The sequence below is a fragment of the Parasteatoda tepidariorum genome, chromosome 11 (assembly GCF_982258835.1).
Source record: "Parasteatoda tepidariorum strain Cologne lab strain chromosome 11, Ptep-v5.0, whole genome shotgun sequence".
NCBI lineage: Eukaryota > Metazoa > Arthropoda > Arachnida > Araneae > Theridiidae > Parasteatoda > Parasteatoda tepidariorum.
In genome coordinates, this window is record NC_141765.1 from 91,632,261 (window position 1) to 91,651,108 (window position 18,848).

Consider the following 18,848-nt stretch of genomic DNA (forward strand, 5'->3'; position numbering starts at 1 on the left):
TCAAAATTACAAGGATATAAAGTTAAACACTGGTAACCATGAGCTCAAATTCGGGTTGGCTGTTCAACAATAGTTATAAAATAAAATTACAAAGGATTACAGAAAAATGGACAGAGAGTGCTATGAAATAGAAAAATGACTATTCTATAGCTAGTTTGGAAATTTTTATCTGCAAAATCTGGTGTAAAAAAATACTGTACTGGCTGCTTTGCAGAACACAGAAATGCAAATACTAATTTGAAATTTTACGCTCTGTAAAGGCTAATTTTGTTCATGAAATTAATACTGGTATTCAAATATGTTCGAAAATTAATTGCAATTTTATTATTGCCTTTTACGCACCTTTTTTTCTTCTTCTTTTTCTGTTCACGTTATATTCATTTTGTTTTACTGTGATAAACGATAATATTTATTATTTTAAATTATGATGAGTTGCAGAGAAAATTTAGATTTCGATTGTTAACTTAAAAATCATTAATTGTTAATAAAAAAATACTGCGATTGGTTGATAGGTTTGCTAGAAAAAAAAATTTAATGAAAACTACCAAAATATTGTAAAACTTACTTTATTTCCGGCTATAGGGGAAAACCAAAAAGCTCAGTATTTTTTAACGAAGTGGTTTAGTAATGTTTTCGGTAAAAGTAATAAAAATTTAGATTAGATTTGAAATGCGATAAACGTGGTAAAATTTCGTAATTTTACCATGATAGTTTAGAGCACTGTTTAAAAACCATTTGTTCAGAAAAATTTACAATTCAGTTTTATATTTTTTACTAAATGTGAGGTTAAAAGAGCTATAATTTTGAAAGCTACAGTATCCAGTTAACCGCTATCATTTTAACAAAAAAATTACCAAATAAATGGTTTAAATACTTGGTTTTATTAACAGAGTTATTGTTTTGTTTTTAAAAATTTTTATTATCACAGAATGCAGTAATTTAAGCAAAACTTTTTCTTCGCGTCATCACAATCTTCATCATCTGTGTTACCCTCATCCATAAATAAACAGTCATCTTCTGATCGGTCCAGATTATTTGAAATGCTGCATTTTTTGAATGATTTTCTAACCATCTCAGGCATAATTTCATCCCATACTTTTCATATCCATTTGCAAACCGTTTCCAAACTTGCATGACGCATATGTCGTCCTTCCTTAAAATTTTTCTCGCCCTCCAACATCCAAGTGTTCCTCTGTTTTCCTTAATTGGCTTTAAATGGTTTGTTTAAGCAGCCAATGGCTGAACTAATGGTGTCAATCCGCCCGGAATAACTGCCATATCGGTGTTACATTCTTTCAGCAATTTTTTTGCATTATCTGTAAGGTGGGACCTAAACAGTTCCCACACTAAAAGGCTTTCTGGTTTTCTATTGATACTAGACGAGATATTGCACATGTACAATCCAAATTTTCGTGCGCGTTGTGCGCCGGCGCGTTATGCGCCGGAATATACGGTAATTATAAATGGTCCCTCAAAGTGCGGAAAATCAAATTTATTAGTTAATTTAATATATGACGATTTACACTTTGACAGACTTTACGTGTGTGCAAAAGATATATGTGAATCTAAATACGTAAAATTACAAGAAAAATATACTCAATTTGATGATGTAGAATTAGAAGATATTCAAAAATGTAAAGGCTTAAAGAATAAAAAAGAAGTTTTGAAAGAATATAAGAAATTTAAAAAATATCAAGTTTTGTTTTCTTCCAAACTAGAGGATTTTATTACCGTAGATGACTCGGATCCTTCCTATATGAATTTAGTTGTATTTGATGATTGTATCTGTGAAAAAGATCAACATTCTTTTGAAGAATTTTTTATTCGAGGAAGAAAGAAAAATGCTTCTATTATTTATTTAAGTCAGTATTATTATAAAATACCTATAACAATAAGAAGTAATAGTGACTACTTTATACCTTTTGAGATGAAACAAAAAGAAATTCGACAAATAATAAGAGAAATAGATGGTCGATTAACTAAAGATGAATTTAATAAAATGTATAGAAAGTACATCGTAAAACCGTATGATTTTTTAATGTTGGATTTAGTGAATCCTGAAATGAGATATCGAGATAAAACATTTCATCCTATATAAATGGAAGAATATCTTGAAAAAAGAATTTATATATACAGGAAATCTTATCAATTGATGAATAAATTGAGTTTATCGTTATCAGTAGGAAAGTTCTTATTTAGTGCTTCTGGCTTAATAAGTTTCGTTTTTCTACCCTTATCAGCCTTGAGTTTAACAGCTGGTGTAATTGAAATAATAGATAGATCTTTGAAGATTTCAGCTAAAAAAAGTGAATATAAACAAGCCTTTAAGTTCTATAAACAACTATTAAATTTGTTGAAATCAAACAATGTGACTGAACAAGAAGTATATATGAGGGAAGTTGAATATATTCAAAATTTACAATATTTTCCTACAGAAAGATATATAAAGAAGTCTCAATTAAATGGTTACAAGTATGTCAACAAATAATTTTTACATCTAAATAAATGTGTAATAAAAAGAGTTGCAAGTGTAAAACAGGAAAGGGTGTAATTAATAAAGCTATTAACAATTTACCCTTTGAAATGCATTTACCAGGTCATAATTTTACAGGTCCTGGAATCCAATTACTAGGAGGAAAAAAGAGATTGAATGATGATTTAACATATAAAGAAAGGTCAAAACCTATAAATAAAGTAGATGATGCTGCATACAGACACAATGCTTGTTATTTAAAAAACAAAGATACAAAAACTAGAAATGAAGTATGTGATACAAATATGATAAATGAGTTAGATGCAATTCCAAATCCTACCATTCGTGAAAGAATAGAAAGAGGAATTGTTAAACCTATTATCAAAGCTAAAAGAACATTTGGTATGGGAGCTATATATTGTCTAAAATGTAAAAATTTTACAAATACTAAAGATGCTCATAAAGTAACTTCTAAAAATGGAAGATCTATGATGAAAGGAATATGTGAAGTTTGTGGGTCTAAAAAGAGTTCTTTTTTTAAAAAAACGACGCTCTAGAACATGTATATTATGATCCTGAAACTGGCTATTGTGGAATGAATGAATTAAAAAGAAAAACAGGTTTATCTCAAAAAGAAATAACAACTTTTTTACATGAACAAGATGTTTACACTAGATATAAACGTCTCATTAGAAAATTTAAAAGAAGACGAATATATGTATCTCATATTGATGATCAATGGCAAGCGGATTTATTGTCTATAAAACCTTTCAGTAAATATAATAATGGAGTGAATTACATTTTAACAGTTATAGATATTTTTAGTAAATATGCTTGGTGTGTTCCTATTAAAAGAAAAACAGGTAAAGAAGTAGCGAAAGCCTTTCAACTCATTTTTAAAGAAAGAATTCCAGAAAAAATGCAAACAGATAAAGGTACAGAATTTACTAATAAAGATACTCAAAAATTATTCAAAGATAATAATATTCACTGGTTTACAACTGAAAATGTTGAAATAATGTGTTCTGTAGTTGTTTTTACAAGATTTAATCGTACAATAAATGGAAAAATAAGAAAATATATGGCTGCAAATAATACAGATAAATACTTAGAAGTACTAGATAAATTAATTTATAATTATAATCATTCTTATCATAGATCTATCAAAATGACACCATCAGAAGCAAGTCAACCAGAAAATAAAAGTTTAGTCTATAATAATTTGTATGTTCCTAAAGTGATTAAGAAACCAAAATTTGAAATAGGTGATAAAGGTAGAATTTCAAAATACGAAGAAACGTTTACGAGAGGTTATCACCCTACATTTACAGAAGAAATTTTTATAATATCTAAGGTTTTGAAAACATATCCTATAACTTATAGAGTTAAAGATTTAAATGGGGAAGAAATAAAAGGAACTTATTATGAAAAAGAATTGGTTAAATATACTAAAGAAATATTTAAAATTGAAAAAATAATAAGAAAGAAAGGTAATAAAGTGTTAGTCAAATAGTTGGATAAATAAAAGTGATATAGTATAAGTTGGAAGAACTAAGTTGATCGTCTAATCTAATTTCAGAATTAATTTGTTTATATCATTTTTAAATCTCTCCATATCATAATCTTTAAATTTTAAATGATTAAATTTAGTTTCTATATAAGAAATATTTTCTTTTATTCTGTTAAATAAATTAATAGCATTCGGATTATATTGAATTTCATGAGCTATTTTTAAATTAGGATATCTAAATTTTAAATCTCGTATAGTTTTATTATTTAAACCTCTTTGACATCTAATAACATAATAATGATAATCAGAATCAATTTTATTATTTTCTATTTATTGTAAACATGTTTAATTTTCTAGGTTGAGATGTTTTAGGTGCTACGTCTTCTTTATATTTTTCATTTTTTATTTTTAAGTCATTCATTTTAATTTTTATTATATCTAATTTCTTTTGAAGTTTATCATTATCATTTTTATATTTTTCATTAAATTCATTAGCATAATAATTAATTACAACATCGTTTACTTTTTTAAAAAATTCGGGTGAAATCCAACAAGCTATATTTGTAATTAAATCCTTAGAAACATATGTCCCATTATATTTTAATTCAGTTGCATTTCTACCTTTAATTTCATAAAATAATGAATTTTCTAGAGGGCCCGAATTCGGGCCTTCTAGGATTTCAGCTAAATATAAAATTAACTCTTTAGATTCTTTATTTTCTAACCACATTTTAAATCTTTTACCTCCTGACTTACATAGCTTAGAAGCATTGAAATATCCAGTATTTTTATCTATTATTAATTTAAAATCTCCAAACAATCCATCATAATAACTATCTTTAATTTGCTCATAACAAATATCTTTTAAAGAAGTCATTTTATTACGAAACATTTTTATAAATTAATCTTATTATCTATATCCATTTATAATCCCTAATTTCCTATGTTATTTTTTAAATTATTAATATAAAATTTTACCAGTTTTTTTTTTATTTAAATACTCCATCCAGTATTTTTAAAATCACCAAATAATAAAATTTATCTTTCTCCTAACAAATATCTTTTAAAGAAGAACCAGTAGTTTCAGTAAGAATATCCTGCATAATTTTTATAAATTCTGACGATGAAGGAGCATGGACATTGGAGGCACAACTTTGAACTGCCATTTCTTTTCCTAACTAAAGATGTTTTCAGCAACGTGGCTTATAAAGAAGATTATTATCAGATAAAAAAATCACACCACTCTCCGGTCAGAATCCCACGAAGCGGTCAATTTTTACCGCAAAGTGGCATGAAAAAAGTTTCTTCGATTTTCATCACTCTGATAAGTTTCAAAATGTTTTAATTATTATTATGTAAATAAATGGAAAGTCATTATTTAGAAATATTTAATCAGATTTAAAGGAATAGCCTTTCAAATTTAAAAATTACATTTGATAAGGAAGAAGAAAAATATTATTATGATTCAAATTGTGAGGGGAAGGCTTTGCTTCCCCGTCATTAGCCGTATAGTTGATAGTGGTATATATGAATGTTCATTTAGGCCATTAATGAATGAATTGAATAATAGAGTTTCCAGGAAATAATGTACAAATCGTTGAATGTAAATTTAGATTTTATTAAGCATAATTTAAGATTTCGAGTGGCCACATCTTCCTCCTAAATAAGAAATCCCTTAAAGGGATGAAATAACAATACTCTCTATTGAGAGATCATAAAGCCAGAACAACATTTCTGACCGTTAGAAAATTGAGACTGGGAGGCCCCCCAAAGGGGTCCCAGCCTCACCAATTTAGAAATTAAAAGTTAATATATTTATTCTCAACGGACAGAGAAAGAGTATGGGTAGGAGATCCAAAATTTGGCGATCTATCATAATATATCATAGCCAAAAACAAAGCCAACTAGCATATCCACATGGGTTTAAAAGAACACCTTGGCGATCACGAGTCGCCAACAAATTTATGTGAATTATTATAACCATGCAACCGAAACATTTAGCCGTTGGAAAATTAGAATAAAAAGTTATAAATAGATTTTTGTTTTCGATTATAGGCGACAGTGAATTAATATGTCTGCATAATAATGAAATAAAAAGAAAGTATCCGTTACATTGATCTGGAAGAGAAGAAATAAATATTTTATGTTCGTTTAAAAAGATTAAGTTTTTGATTTATTTTTTAAAAAAATTCTATTAATAAAAATAAGCTTAAGTAATGAAGGATATTTTAAAAAGATAGGAAATAAATATGTAATGCCAAATTCTGGCATCACACAAATGATTTAGATATTTTTTTAAAACAGAGATACACATCTAGAATTAGTTTTTTTAAAAAGTTAAAAAGAAAATTGAACTTGGTTCTTACAGTTGAAGCAGATGAAATGTTTTTAAAATTTTTAGATTATATGTATTTTAAAAAGAGTTTAAATTATAAATATTTTATGAAAAAGATATGTGAATATTATAATATTTCTAACAATATTAAGTTAGGTAGTCCTAAAAAGCAAAACATTTATGATGAAATTTGGAATTCGTTTCGTAAAGACTATGAGATTTAACTGCAGAAAATATTTAAAAAAAAGTTTTCTAATAAATGGAAGAGAAATTTTGTTGTGATTGTAAGACTTTGAAATCAGCTGACGAATTTTACAAATTCAAAAAATATTTATTTAAAAGATGTATAAATTGTGATCTCAAAAGAAAATATACATATTATGAATGCAAATGTGGGGAAAATTATACTTATTCACATAAACAACGGCATTTTAAAAGTAATTTTCATATAAAATGTATGAAAGAATTGGATAATAAGCATTTATAAATTTTCTTCCTTATGAATGAGTAACATGGCAAAGGAGTTCAAACACTTGAGTAATGTACTCTCAACTTTCAGTATTAAAAAACTAAGAGAATCGATAACTAAACTTAAAATTCCTGTCCTGACTGATAAGAGATAAAAATCAAATATCATTGAATCAATAGTTTCATATATCAAAAGTACAGGAAATTATAAATCTGTTTTATCAGATTATTTAGGATTAGATGCTTCTTATTATATGGAAAGCAAAACTAAACTATTTAATAAATATCCTAAGCAAAGAAATGAATTAAAAAAAGTTTTTGATTCTTATAATTTAAAATATAAAGATGGTAAATTTATACCGAAAGCAGAAAAAAATATTTTAACTGAAACTAATTTAAATGCTTTGTATAGGCCCCAAAAAATAAAAGATAAGGTAAAAGTAGAGGTAAATCTTAAAAATTTCCTTAAACCAGATTATAAAATTATTGAATTCAGAGGTCAATATATTAAAAAATATAAAGTTTATAGAAAACAATATAGAGTGGTAGGATCTAAAATTTTACCTGAACAATACTATAATATTTTAAGAAATATATTTAAAAGGGCTATTGGAAATATTATAGGAAAAGTAGATGTAATTATACATAATCCCAAATTAAATGTACCTTTTCATGATAAAATGATGTCAACTAAAACTGCTTTTAATGAATACATTGATAAATTATCCAACCAAATTGAATATAAAGAACTCGATATAACAGAGTGTATATTTGATTTTAATGTCATCGAATTACCTCACGGTGGTAGACACAAGGTTTTAAAAATGTATTCTGAAACAGATCCAGCAAAAAAGAAAAGCATTTGTCAAATAAAAAATGATGATAATATATGTTTGGCTAGATCAATTGTAACAGCTTTAGCTATCCAAAATCCTGAACTGTTAAGTGATAAATTATGTACTGAAAAATTATCAAGCAATGATATAATTTATATTAAAAAAGGTCGCGTTTTACAAAAAACATTAGCTATAAAATTACATGATATATGCAAAATTCCTTTAGAAGTGTGCAGTTTAGAAGAAGTTAAAATATTTGAAAATTTTTTAGACATTTAGATCAATATAGTTTGCAGAGAAAATGGTAATGAAATTATATATAATGGTGATTATAAATCAACATGTATTTTTTTTATATATAAGAATAGAAATCATTTTGATGTCATTACATCAATGACAGGATTTTTAGGTAAGAATAATTATTGTAAAGTGGGCTATAAACGTTCAGATCAACATAAATGCCCTTTACAATGTGATAGGTGTTTTGTTAAAGAATCTGATTGTGAAGGAGAGGAAATATTTTGTAAAAAATGTAACCGTAAATTTAAAGGAGAAGATTGTTTTGATAATCATAAAAAAGAATTTCTAAAGAAACCTAGTGTTTGTAAAGTTTTATGGAAATGTTTAAAATGTAAAAGAAATATTAAAAGATTTGAAAGAGACCCTGGTAAACATATATGTGGTGAATATCGTTATAATAATTGTTGGGAGTGGGTCACTAAAGGTCATTAGTGTTTCATGAAAAATGAAAAAAGTAAAGGAGGTGTATGTAAAGATAATTGTGTAAAAAATAAATGTATTAAAAAACAATGGTGTACGCAATGTAAATCGGATTGTACAGAAAAATACTTATTTTTTGATGTTGAAACCAAGCAAGATACAGGAATTCATGAAGTGAATCTAGTTATATGTCATGATTTTCATGGAAACGAAACAGAATTTAAAAATGAAAACGATTTTTGTGAATGGTTATTTAGAGAGGAACACATTGGATATACAGTTATAGCTCATATATACAGTATAGCTATTGGATATATAGTTATGGAAAAGGATTTGATTTTCAATTTTTAGCTAAGTATTGTTTTAAAAAACATATAAAAATATCCACAATTTATCAAGGAAATAAGTTAGTATATATGAAAGCTGATGAGTATAATATAAGGTTTATTGATTCTATTAATTTTACAATGTGTGCACTCAAGAAATTTCCAAAAACATTCAATTTAAATGAACTGGCCAAGGGTTATTTTCCTCATTTATTCAACAAACAAAAGAATCAAAATTATATTGGTAAATATCCAGATAAATATTACTATGGATATAATTATATGATTGATGAAGACAGGAAAAAATTTGATAAATGGTATGATTCCATTAAACATGAAACCTTTGATTTCCAAAAGGAATTTATAAAATACTGCAGATCTGATATAGATATTTTAAAAAAAGGTTGTTTAGAATTAAGAAGATTATTCTTAGAAGCTGTGAATGTAGATCCGTTTAAATATGTAACTTTAGCTGGTCTATGTATGGCCATTTACAGAGATAAATTCTTGAAAGAAAACACAATAGCTATTGATGAAAATGTCATTCAAAAAGATCAGTACAGTAAAAAATCAATAGCTTGGTTAGATTACATATCAAAAAAGGAAAATATTAATATATGTCATGCTTTGAATGGAGGAGAGAAAAAATTGCAATTAGGTGAAAAATATTATAAGGTAGATGGATTTTATAAAAATACAGTATTTCAATTTAATGGATGTTTCTGGCATGGATGTAACAAATGTTCCACTAGAACACAAGTAAACACTGTTAATCAAATGCTTATGGAAGATTTATATAAACAAACTAAGAAGATCAATAAAAAAATAATTAAAGCAGGTTATGAATTGGTAAATATCTGGGAGTGTGATTTTGATAATAATAAGGATATGAAACAATACATGAAAAAGGAATGGAAGAGAGATTTTATAGAACCTTTAAATCCTAGAGATGCTTTTTATGGTGGAAGATGTGAACCTACCAAATTAAAATATGAAATGAAAAGTAATGAAAAAGGCAGATATATTGACGTATGTTCTTTATATCCTACTGTAAATTATTTTGATAACTATCCAAAAGGTCATCCTATCAAAGTATTTAATCCTAAAAAATACAATGAAAATTGGTATGGATTGATAAAATGTAAAGTACTTCCACCCAGAAAATTATATCATCCAGTATTACCTTATAAAGCAGAAAAATTAATATTTTCACTATGCAGAACTTGCTCTGAAACAATAAAATGCAATCATTTCAAAACAACTTTAGAAAAGAAGAAATGCAAAATGTGTCATGAGATAAGAAATTCGGAATGTAAACACGATGATTGTGATTGATGCATTATTGGAACTTGGACTACCGATGAGATCAGATTAGCTGTTAAAAAAGGACATAAAATATTGAATATTTATGAAGTGTGGCATTTCAAAAATAAATCGAATAAACTATTTAGAAAAGATGTCAAGATGTTTTTAAAAATAAAATTAGAAACTTGTGATAAATGGAAAAATAATTTCAAAAATGAAGAAGAGTATAGAAAAGTAGTTAAGGAAAAATTAAATATTAAATTAGATAAAATTGAAGAAAATCCAGGTTTGAGATTCATAGCTAAAATATGTTTAAATTCTTTATGGGTTAAGTTTGGCCAAAGAAATAATATGAAGCAAACTGAATATGTGAAGGAAATTGAAGATTTTTATAGAATTATTCTAAATGATACTATTAAAGATTTGAATATGAATTTTTTAAACAACGATTGTGTGGAAATGAGTTATAAAATGAAAGATAAATTTGAAAAAAATAACTTCAATACTAATGTATATATAGCTGCCTTTACAACTAGTTCTGCCAGAATTAGATTATATGAAATGTTAGATATTTTTGGAGATAAAGTACTTTATTATGATACAGATAGTGTAGTATATATAGACGACGGTACCAATAAAATTGAAACGGGATGCATGTTAGGAGAATGGACTGATGAATTGGGAAATGATAAATATATTACATCTTGGATAGCTGGAGCCTTTAAAGATTATGGGTATAAGTTAAATGATAAATCTGTACATGGAAAAGTAAAAGGATTTAAAATGTCTTATCAGAGTGAAACCATATTAGACTTTGATAATAGGACTAAAATAATAACAGGTGAAACAGATTGTTTAGATGTAGATATCAATCAGTTTAAAATCGAAAAAAATAGAAATATTTCAAGTATTAAAACAAATAAACGTTATACCTTTGGATACGATAAATGTAGACTTTTAGATAATTATGATACTGTGGCTTTTGGCTTTTAAAAAATGTTTCTTAATAAATGGATAAGATTACAGTCATCCTAAACATTCAGGGATTTATTTTTCCCAATCGTAAGATTGTAAGAGAGATAGGATGGGCTCATTTAAATTTACCAATCGGTGAATATATTGGCGTATTTACACCCAATTGTGAATTGAATGATCAAGAATTGAAAATTGTACGTAAATGCACTTCAGAAGTACACGGATTAAGATTTAATAGAAATAAGAATAGTTTATGGATAAATCATCAAGACGTAAAAAATTATATAAATAACCTATATCAACTATATGGTGGTACATTTGCTTATAAAGGAGGTATTTTAGAAAAAGAGATATTAGATGAATTGAATATACCATCTATTGACATTGATGTACCTAAATGTACTAAAATTTTAGGACCTGGATGTTCGTTATACAAGTGTATGTATTACAGAAATTATATTGCAAAAAATGCTTCTAAATAAATGGAAGAATTCAATGACCTCAAACGATTTCCTGAAACATACAAATTAAATGAACTCGAGATAGGTAAATATAATTAAATATCGCTGAGAAAAATAAATACAAAATACGGTGACTCTATTGTAGCTAGATTAGAAGTAGACAATGATGAGAAAGATTTTTATCTCTCGAAATGTCAAGGGGAATTATCTGATAAAGCTATAAGAAAAATTAATAGTGGAAAATATATTTTTGATTTTAAAGGTAAAAATAAATATTACGATTATGATTTGCATGTAAAATAAAAAACGATATTTTAAATTTTATTTATAAGGGATTATTACTAAAGTCATAAAAAAATGAGGGATTATTACTATAAAAATAAGAATTTTGATTACTAAAGTCATATAAAATACAGGATTATTAATAAAATAAAAATTATTAATATAAAAAATAAGAATTTTTAAATATGCTGATTTTGTTTAATATTTCATATAAAAATGCAAAATATAGGTATATTTTAAATTTTTTTAATATAAAAATAGGAAATTAATAGTAGTATATGAGGAAGGGGCAAAGTGTCCTGTAGCCTCCCCCCCCCCATATACTACTCATCAATACAACTGAAAATATTATTTTAATCTGCCTTTATTTTCCTCCAGTTTCTAAAAAAATTTTGTTCAATTCAATTTAAGAACTTAATGCACTTATTACATTTCAAAATGCATTTAATATTACATTATAAATAAATATATAATATCACATTAAAAACAAGTATGAAAATATTCAATTTTCTAAGGATTAAATTACCCTATTTTTTGTGTTCAATTCCTCAAATCTGCATTCTCAAGTTCTTCTAATGCTTTACCAAGACCATTCTGTCAGTTTCCTTTCCGAAATATCAAACCACTAAAAAAAGTGACATTTTATGATCATTCATTTTAGCAAAGGGAGATCTTAAAGCAAAACTTTTATGTTTTCTAAAATTTACAAAATAGAGAAAATAGAAAATAGCTTTGATAATATTTCATCAGAATTTTGTAATATCCAAACAGCTCTTAAAAATATTTTTCTGCCTTTAGAAGATAAATCAGCGAAACTCGCTATTCTTTTCAGGAATATATATCAAGTTTGCACTTCAGGGATCTCAAACAACATATTTTCAGTTTAAACTTTTCTTCTCAATTTCTAATTTAAATCTGTTGAATAAAAAAAAACATGAAATCACACAGTTAAATTGAACCCATAAATTAAGTAAATTCTTTTTTTGGTATGAAAAATCAAATTTCATCTAAAAGTTCTTCAAATTTGAGAAGAAACTGCATACAACGTAAAAAGTTTGTCCTATTGAGATTCTATTTCCTGTAACAACTCAGAGAACTTGTGATTTTTTAAAGCACATTCAGATATAAATTTTAAGAATTCTAGTTAAAATAGACAAAAGATCATAAAATAAATGCATATTAACTTATGCACACAATAATGCTCGTTTCTGAATCTACCTTTGCTGTTGTCAGTCTTAGAGATTTTTTAAAAACCTTTTGCAGTAAATGTAAGCAAATAAAGTAATTTATAGTATACTTGTTGTGTACCACCATTACATCTGAAAACCTAGTGCCACGAGTGTCGTAGGTTTGCCATCTTTGTTTTATAGTGACCAGATTATAGAATGACAACAAGTAGTCATCACAAAAGATCATATATAAGTAATTTTGTGATGTTACATTTCAATGACTTAATTTGTAAATTTATCCACAAAACACAACCAAAATAGAGAATTAAAATTTTATGGAAAAAATATACATGGCAGTGAGATATTATTAAATTATAAAAGTTTATTAAAAAAAGGATAATTAAAAAGATAATACATAAATTTAGTTCAACATCATAGTCTTTCATTCTCAGATGTAAGGAAAAGTGGGGAAAGATTGTTTAGCTAAGATTTAAAGGGTGTTGGAGTTGATCTGCTCAACATAGAAGCTGTCAGATATCCCTTGTTTAGTTTTGTACAAGACAACAGTCATGAAAAGTCACACATATATAACTTTTGTTATAAATTATTTTTTTCTAGAAAAAGTCAAATCACCCCATTAATAAGACCAGGAATAAATGCTAACTCTATGGGAAATTTAGAAAAGCTAGAATTTCAATGAAAAAGTAGCAGACATTTCCATTTTATAAGGAAATTTACTGAAATTATGCAGGCAATTTACATGTGATGTAGTCAAGACTGTACTCAAGGGAGGGGGACAAAACATCTAGGGGTCTGACCAAAATTCATTACGAAAACTATAGCATTTTTTTAAAAGAAAATTGCAGAGAATTTTTTATATCAAAGCATAAACTACAATTCTGCTGTCTTCAAAAACTACACAAAATATGAAAATAGAAGCAATAAACTTTATTCCATGAAACTTTTGTTCAATCTTGAATGCAGTTATTTTCTTCCTTCAATGTTTTCTAGCTTTCATGGTCTCAGCCTAGGGAAAGATTGGGTGTTACCCTGTCTAACCCCCAAGAGTAAAGGTTCTACTGAAGAGTGATACTAATGAACCTTATTGTTTGTTATGAATCGTTAGTAATTACGTTTATTAAGCTGTACTAAAAATAATTGTAATAACGCTAGATTTAAAAACAAAAGAACATTAAAGTTGATACAGAAAAACAAGTTTATCTACACAGATGCATTGAATTAATCACCAACAATATGATAGGTGCATCTTTTTGACAAGTGACGTGTAATTCAGAGTTTGCCCACTGAAAAACAAAATTAATTTTGACACAATCAAGGTACCCAGTTTCCCCCCTACTCTCCCGTTATAATATTTAAAATAATAAGGGAATTAATACCTTTGTTAACTGGATTAGAATGAACAATTATGTTGTTTTCTTTTCTTCCTTCATTTAGCTTAAACAAATTTTTCCAAAAATCACACAAAGCTTCAGAATAAGTCTGTAAAAAATTCATACTAACAATTTAATAACAATTCAGTAAAAGAATATATTAGCATAAAGACTATGGAGAATGCACAAAAAGAAGACTGTGAATAATTGTGTGAACTGGTGAACAGATTTTCACATACTAAGGTGCAATATTAATTGGTTTGAGAATATTGATATAGTATCAAATCAAGCATATTAGCATAAAAAAGTATCATTGCCACAAATACTATAAAACAAAATTGGAACATAAGATTTCGTAAAGATATTCGTAAAAATTTTCTAGGAAGTTAGTTACAAATTCCTGTAGAAATTATTGATGACACACTTTAAAATTAATTTTTTTTATTATTGAAAAATGGCTGGCAAGTTTTAACTTAGAACAAATTGGCATATTATTAAAACAGTTATTAATGAAACAATTTAATGATTAAAAATATTAATGAACTTTAAAGTAAAAAAACAATTTGACTTTGTGGGATGTCTTACAATAAATTTTTTAACTCTAGGAAATTTTAGGTGATTTTTATTTTACTTTTTAAAATACAAACTATAATTTTTAGCAAATAATTGTGATTTCTTTCGCTTTTATTCATCATGACATTTTTATTCATCACTCATACTACAAAATTGCTAATCTAGAAGAAACAGTGTTGGGAGTTGTATAAAATGTGTGCATGGATCCACACATTAATGCACTTAGATAAGAAAAGAAAAAGACTTAATACCTAATTCCTGAAAGCTAGTAGTCTCAGAAAATATAATGCAGTTTTTTAGGCAACTGCAAATAAGAAAAACATTTACAAAAAATAAATAAAAAACTGAATAACTTCAGATCTAATGATTAATTTTTCACACACTAATAAGGAGATGGCACTGTGTGTAGCGTAAAATCTTAATATCAATTACATTATGTGGCACTGAATTTAAATGTGCTATTTAGTTTGAGGCCCCTGAAAGGTTTTCTTGGTTATTCTCAACAAGTTTTGTGCTGGATAACAAAAAGAAAGAGAGTGGGGCCACTATGATGTTCTGGTGGCTTTGTGTGTGCATAATATATGAAAAATAAAATCTTTTTAATAATAATGATATGCATTATAAATATCAAGAAAAGAAAAACTAAAAGTAAATAAATAAAATTAAAATGTTAAGTATAAGTTTTACAATTAAGTGTATGTTTCATAAGGATCGAAATAGAAAAATAAATTTAAGAAAAATTCTATATCTAATTTATTAGAAAAAAACAGTTTTCCCTGTCATATGAGACAAATTAAAGTTGCGAAAAATTGCGTCAAATACACATAATAAAAAAAAGCTACAATACCTTTTTTTCATTTCATAATATTAAAAGGGAAAAAAACTGAAACAAACACAGTTATGTATTAAAAATGAAATGACATTATAGATCACACTAAGAAATAACTAATAAGTATTAAAAAGTTGAAAAAAAGTTTTATGAAAAATATTTAAAAACTTTTAAAAAAATTTTCAAAGTTCTGAGTATTTTTTATAAAAATATACTAATTTAAACACACAAAAAAAAAAATTTGAAATAAGAAAAATATAGGTAAATAGATAAAGTAAAATAAACATTTATTTTAAAAATTATAAATAAATTTCTTAAAAATTGCGAAATAAATATTTGTGTACTACTGGCTGTGAACTATTTGTTGACATATATTGAACAAATATTGTCTTCCCTTGCATCCTATATTAAAAAGAAAATATAAAAAGCATTAAGGGTCTTTTTTCTTTCCTTTGACCTTGAGAAAGATTCGTTAAAATCAAATACATTTACAAAACATAAAAACTATACATAAATGTTATATATTTAAGAGTTGATTTTAGTAATTTAATTGTTTTTGTTGTTTTATCTATAAAGATGATTTACTTCTAAAATTAACTTTTTTTATTTCAAAATACAAAAACTCAAACCTGCATATGATGTTATCATGATATAAATAGATAAATCTCATAACTGATCAGCAATAGTTTTGGTGCAGTCTAAGGAGTTCTTAAATGAGGTCCATTCTTCATAGTCTTTTAAAAATAGAACATTTTAATCTCATTTCTCGAAGCTTATTGAAAAAACAAAAAATTAAATTTTTTGCCAAATTTGTATACTATTTGTTTTGATTAAGACGTTTCTGACCTTCTATTTCTGTTACATGAGTTCTTTAATTTTAAATTACATGATCGGCCTAAAGCAACTGGCTCACCCGTTGTTTAACCTCAAGGGACATTCTCACTGTTTAGGAAAAATTCGCGAATGGGAGACAGAGATTTGAAGCGTAACCTGGTAAATGAAATCTTTTAGCGGGAAAGGCTAAAACAAAACACTTGGGTATAGAGAAGTACTAAAAGAGGCAGCGAAAATATGTATTTAAAAGTTTTTCAGACTTGCCATCACAGTTTGGACCTTTTGGAGAGGGGGTTAGATGTTTCCATGACACTGGTTGGGATCATAGGTTCGCGTGCTTTTGATAGCCCTATCAAAATAAGGTGGTTTGGAGTATAGTAGGGAGATTTCGCTGACCTAAAGATTAAAGAAAATGACATAAATTATTACGTTTTATTTTTTAATAATAGGAATATATTACCTATAAATATCCCTTTTTGTAATTAAATTGTAATTTATCTTTTCTTTGAAGAGGGAAATACCTTTGAAGAGTCAATCCATGACTTGTTTAGAACATTAATACAAAAAAATTCACAAATATAATTATTACAAAAAATGCAGAAAACTATTGAAACTTAAAATCTAAAAATTGAGAACAAGATCCTATTCACAATTTTCACTGTATTCGAATGCAGTGAAAGACTTCTCTAAAAATAATACAAAAAGAGAGGTATTAAACTATTATTCTTTTTTTTTTTAACTTTCTCTTATTTAACTTACTTTTACAAATGTATTTAAAACTTTTCTTTTAACTCTAAGTTTCCAAACACTTACACTTGGTCTAAGGAAATGTCAAAAGGGGTGTTCTAACTAAAATTTAAATTTCTGAAGAAAAAATAAATGCAAATTTTGTAAACATTATTTGCTTGTTAAAATCTTTAACATTTTTGAATCATACTTCACGCTCCCTTAATTTTGAAAGCATCTCTTTATTTTCTGAAAATATATTTTGATTCGAAAATTGTTTTTCATATTCAATACATCAAACTAAAATTTTCATAATTTTTTTTTATATCTACCCTAAAGATTGGCATCACTACAGAAAAAAAAGTAACTAAAGCTGAATTCAAGATAAAAAAAAATGCATCTAGAATAACATTTTGCGATTTATAAATGTTCAGGTTCTATTGATCTAATTGCTTTAAGGGGACACTTCAGGTTCAAAATGATTTTTTTTTAAATATCAACCATGTTTAATGAAAATTTCATAGATTGTGAGTAAAGCATTTAGAAAGATATTCCCAAAATTTGAAGCAAAAATATTAATTTGTTGAAAAGTTATAATTTTTTTAATAATTTATTCGCAAGTTAAATTACTAAATGTTCCAATAATTCAAAATGTTTCTTGCGCATGAGTTTTATCGTAGCTGTATGAAACTCATTTATATTACAGTTTGAATAAGTATAAATAAAATTGGATATGTTTGAACAACTTAGCACTTAATTTTAAACAAATAAAAAATCAAAATATCATAGTCTTTATATAATTCTTAAAAATTGAAATTTAAATAACAATTTAAAGTAAATTAAAAAATATTCAGTGAGTATTCAGCTTTTATTTATATCACATTGGTTACGGAACATTAGACCAATCATAAATATGAAGAAAAAATAAAGATTTATTCAAAACTGATGCGCAAGGAACTTTTCGAAGTTTGAATATTATCGTAAAAAACAACATTGAGAAAAACAGTTTAACAATAAAAACGGACAGTTTACATAACCTTGTTAACAAATCTTAAAATGCTTATAACTTTGCAAAAAATGACTGAAATTGAAAATTTTTTTTTTAAAATTGTAGGTAGATATAACTATTATTTTTTGAAACAAAAATTGAAAAAAGTATAATTTGGTCGATTTTTGGGTTTTTCATCGTCTATGGTCCAAACAAGGCTGCCGGAGAGAATTTTTATAGGTCAATCCCTTAAAGGTATATTGCGAAGTTGAGAGAAGAGAGCTTTTGAAGTGAAACTGTGGTAGCCTTAACGTATCACCGTGGACTAGAAGGTAGGCCACCAGACAAGCAAGTTCGCTGCTGGAGGGAGGGGTCCTGGGTTCGAATCCCCGGGACGGACAAATTTTCAAAAAAATTTCTTTTTTTTTGTTTTTGTTTATTTTAAATTATATTATTTTTTTTCATGTGTTTTTCGATATTCTAGAGGATCCTGCATGTAGGAAATAGTTTTTTTTATTGGGCAATGGGGAAAAACTGGAAAAATCCAAAAAAATCAGCTCATTTGCTCTCTTTTGACCTCTTTTGTAACATTTTGGATATTCTAGCATGCATGTTGTGTTTTCTGTGTGTGAAATCCAGCAAAGAAA

At 26.5% G+C, this 18,848-nt stretch overlaps 1 protein-coding gene across 10 annotated transcripts in view; it reads right to left on the bottom strand.

The window, feature by feature from the left end:
• LOC107451325 (DENN domain-containing protein 4C-like) overlaps positions 1–16,527 on the bottom strand; it is a 94,672-nt gene extending 78,145 nt beyond the window's left edge. For 5 of the 10 annotated variants that reach the window (XM_087155034.1, XM_087155037.1, XM_087155030.1 and 2 more), the window contains exons 1-3: positions 16,283–16,524; positions 14,258–14,360; positions 12,218–12,316 (exon numbers count right to left, since the gene is read on the bottom strand). The gene's annotated coding sequence lies outside the window, so the exon portion shown is untranslated. Of the gene's footprint in view, positions 1–12,217; positions 12,317–14,257; positions 14,361–16,282 lie in introns of all 10 variants that reach the window. The other 5 variants (XM_087155038.1, XM_087155031.1, XM_087155032.1 and 2 more) reach the window with 3 other exon arrangements.
• Positions 16,528–18,848: the final 2,321 nt, after the last annotated feature.